A 4,555-nucleotide genomic window follows, 5' to 3' on the forward strand; every position below is an offset into this window, starting at 1 on the left:
TTTCTGAATGTGTGCCTCAGGGAAAAAGGGGCATAACAGTGGCCGACATGTTGCTGGGAAATTTCAGCAGCAGAATAAAGGCAAAGCAAGATGAGTGGAAGAAGAGAAACTGGAAATCCTTTTAGACTTCCTTAGTAATACTGTGATAATATCAATTCCTTCAGGCAATACTTAAGGAATATATAGAAAAAATGAGATCTGGTTTCTTAATGTACAGACTCTATGAAAAGTTAAGGATATTTGATATTATAAAAATATATTTTGGAATAACAAGAGCTTAGCTAACATAGAGTACCAGTGTTTACTGAGACTGAGGTTAGATTTATTTTATTTCCATTTTAAAGCTTTATTTAGGTATAACTGACAATTAAAACTTAAATATATTTATGGTATATAATTTGGTGATTTGATATATGTATATATTTGGAATGATTGTCACAATCAAACGAATAACATATCTGTCACCTTACATAGTTAACCTTTGTGTGTGTGAGCAGTAAGAATTCTTAACACCTACTTTATTAGCAAATTTCAAGTATATAGTAAATTATTAGCTATAGTCATAAGGCTATACATTAGATCCCCAGAACTTCTAATTGAAAGTTTATACCCTTTGACCAACATCTCATTTCCCCCATTCCCCAGCCTCTGACAACCATCATTTGACTCTGTGCTTTTGTGAGTTCTACTTTTTTTAGATTCCTCATATAAGTGAAATCATACAGTATTTGTCTTTTCCTGGTCTGGTTATTTCACTTAGAATTATGTCTTCCAAATTCATTCACATTGTTGCAAAATACAGGCTTTCTGTCTTTTTTAAGGCTGAATAATATTCCATTGTGTATCCTGACCACATTTTCTTAATCCATTCGTCCACTGACAGACATTTAATTTGTTTCCATATTTTGGCTCTTGTAAACGCTGCAATGAACTGACAGGGCCAATATTCTTCAGGATAGTGATTTCAGTTCCTTTTGGATATATACCCGGAAGTGGAATTTCTAGTTGTAGTTTAAAATTTTTGAGGAACCTACATACTCTTTTCCATAATGACTAGATCAACATACATTCCCACTGACATACACATGGGTTCCTTTTCCTCCACACCCTCGCCAACACTTGTTATCTCTTATCTTTTTGGTGTAGTTAGTTTTAGCAATGTCAGCTCAGCAGGAAGTCTCAGGAATGAAATGTCAAAAACACAAAATTACTAAGATCTGGGAAAGATGGTCAGGGTACATGTTATAATCTAAATCAGGTAGGTTAAAATGAGGAGGCTGGAAAAAATGAAATAATTTCCTACCTCTGTAAATGAATCATGTGAATTGACATTATGCAAAGTCCTTACTCAAAGAACAGAAGGTATTTCCCCAGAAATTCTTGGTTGATTCAGTCATTCGACAGACATTTGTTAAGAATCTTCTGTGTTAAGCACTGTTTAATGTGCTCAGGTTATGTTAGTGAATATAAAAAAAGATCTGTCATCTTCTGTGGCTTATATTCTAGTGGGAGAAAACACAATAAGCAACAAGCATGATAAAAAGTAAATTTTATGATATGTTACAGGATGAAAAGCATTATGGGGAAAGATAACATAACAAGTTAAGGGGAGCCAGGAGTTTCATGCCATATTAAATACAGTGGTCAGAGTAGATTCACTGGGGGATAGGAGGTTTGAGCACACTCTTGAAGGAAGTCAATTAATGAGCCAAACTGTTGTTAGTTGCCAGTCTATTTTCAAACAGTTGTAACCGTGGCCATTAAACATGGCCAAAGAATTTTGCCCTTGGATTCCAGCTTTTTTTTCTTCCCCATACAGATGAAGTCCTGTGGCTAAAACCATTTAAATTCTATGACTCGACGCCGGGTGGGAATGTAAGACGGCGGAGTAGCAACGTGAACCGCTTAGCACTTGAGTCTGTGTGCCGACTTCGGTTTCCGGTATCGGCAGCAACAGTGAACGCTGAGCCGGGCGTACCTACGGTGGTTGGCCAACATGCCGAATATTAAAATCTTCAGCGGCAGTTCCCACCAAGACTTATCCCAGAAAATTGCTGACCGCCTGGGCCTGGAGCTAGGCAAGGTGGTGACTAAGAAATTCAGCAACCAAGAGACCTGTGTGGAGATTGGTGAAAGTGTACGTGGAGAAGATGTCTACATTGTGCAGAGCGGCTGTGGCGAAATCAATGACAATCTAATGGAGCTTTTGATCATGATTAATGCCTGCAAGATCGCTTCCGCCAGCCGGGTTACCGCAGTCATCCCGTGCTTCCCATATGCCCGGCAGGATAAGAAGGATAAGAGCCGGGCTCCAATCTCAGCGAAGCTTGTTGCAAACATGCTCTCTGTAGCAGGTGCGGATCATATTATCACCATGGACCTGCATGCCTCTCAGATTCAGGGCTTTTTTGATATCCCAGTGGACAATTTGTACGCAGAGCCAGCAGTCCTGAAATGGATCAGGGAAAATATCTCTGAGTGGAGGGACTGCACTATTGTCTCCCCCAATGCTGGAGGAGCTAAGAGAGTGACCTCCATCGCAGACCAGTTGAATGTGGACTTTGCTCTGATTCACAAAGAACGGAAGGCCAATGAAGTAGACCGCATGGTGCTGGTGGGAGATGTGAAGGATCGAGTGGCCATCCTGGTGGATGACATGGCCGACACCTGTGGCACGATCTGCCACGCGGCTGACAAACTTCTCTCAGCTGGAGCCACCAGAGTTTATGCTATCTTGACTCATGGAATCTTTTCTGGCCCGGCCATTTCTCGCATTAACAATGCATGCTTTGAAGCAGTAGTCGTCACCAATACCATACCTCAGAAGGATAAGATGAAGCATTGCTCCAAAATACAGGTGATCGACATCTCCATGATCCTTGCCGAAGCCATCAGGAGAACTCACAATGGGGAGTCCATTTCCTACCTGTTCAGCCATGTCCCTTTATTATAGAATTACTGCCGAGGCTTTTTACAAACAAAGTGAACCCCGCCCCTTGTTCTCCCTTGGTATTTGATGAAAAATCCAGCAGAAATCCCAGCTTGCTCCAGTGTAGCTCTCCACACCTCACCTAAAATTAGAGAACAAAGGATTGAGATTTACCACTGGTATTTCCTGCCTGCATTGTCTCATTCAAGCCTCTCTCACAGCTTTGCAGTTTTACCCACAGCTGAGCTGCTGCAAGATTGCAGGCTTGGGAGGGTGTTGTGTTGTAGGGGTGTGTGAAGTTGATGGGGGAAGCTCAGACTACTTTGCATGTGAATATTTCAGGGTTTCCTTGGTTCCGAACTACTGGCAGAACTACTGGCAAAAAGCCGACCCAGTTCCCGCCAGCCCTCCTCCTCCCCCCCCTCCGCCCTCCTCCTCCCCCCCTCCTCCTCCCTCCCCCCACCCCACCAACCCTTGACAAGCTCTCAAAAGTCTGTGCTAAATTATAGCAAGAACCCTAGGTGGCCCCAGCCCAGCTCTGCTTGCTGAGTCCTGTAAAGCAGGAGCCAGCAGGCAGCGCCCTGGTGGGGGCGCCTGCGGGGTGGCAGCACACAGGGCAGTGAATGCTTCTTGGGAGGAAATAGCCTGATCCTTCACCCCCTGCTTGGCGACTGTGTAGCTTGAATTCTCCTTTGTACCTGTTCCTTTCCATTTGACTTGACCTTCAGCCATCTTGCCCTCTCTCTGGTCAGATAACCCTCTGGGGCCCAAATGTTCCTTGTACTACAGTCTTCTGGAAAGCAAACTCATCCCCCCGCTACACGACCTCTAACATTTACATGGGATTGTTTTTGCCGTAGCTTAATCTTCCTGAGCCCACTACCACCGGGGTAGTTGGTTTTCGGTGGGGTCGTAGTGCCTTTTGATTAATTTAAATATCTCATTTTCATCTTCCTCCCATTGATTTGGCCTGTCCAGTGACCCAAGATCTCTGTTTAAAAGGTTGATGTTACTGTTTACTGTCTCTTGTAGAGGAAACTAATAAAGTGTCTTTGTGTGGAAAAAATAAATAAATAAATAAATACATAAATAAATAAATAAATTCTATGACTCAATTTTTCTATCTGTAAAATGAATTTTGCAATCCAATACAGTATTAGTATAGGAAAAAATTAAAAGACTCACATTTAACAAACCGTTACTTTTAGAATAGATTTAGACTTGTAGAAAACTTGAAAAGATTAAGTAGAGAGTTCCCATATACCCTGTATCCACTTTCCCCTATTATTAACATCTTACATTAATATGGTAGGTATATTTGTCACAATTAATTAACCATTATTAATATGTTATTATTAATCAAAGTCCATGATTATTCAGATTTCCTGAGTTTTTACCAAATGCCCTTTTGCTGTTGAAGGAGCCATCCAGGACACTACATTTTGTTTAGCCTCATGAACTCTGAGGCTCCTCATGGCTGTGACAGTTTTTTCAGAGTTTCCTTGTTTTCATGACCTTATAGTTTTGAGGAGTAATGGTCAGGTACTTTGTAGAACATCTCTTAGTTGGAATTGCCTGATATTGTAAACTGAGGTTATGGATTTGAGGGAAGAAGACCACAGAAGT

General features: G+C 41.6%; 1 pseudogene; it reads left to right on the plus strand.

Moving 5' to 3' along the window:
• Positions 1–1,957: 1,957 nt before the first annotated feature.
• On the plus strand, positions 1,958–3,292 carry LOC115289111 (annotated as a pseudogene).
• The last annotated feature ends 1,263 nt before the right edge of the window (positions 3,293–4,555 follow it).

Source organism: Suricata suricatta, chromosome 4 (assembly GCF_006229205.1).
Source record: "Suricata suricatta isolate VVHF042 chromosome 4, meerkat_22Aug2017_6uvM2_HiC, whole genome shotgun sequence".
Lineage (NCBI taxonomy): Eukaryota > Metazoa > Chordata > Mammalia > Carnivora > Herpestidae > Suricata > Suricata suricatta.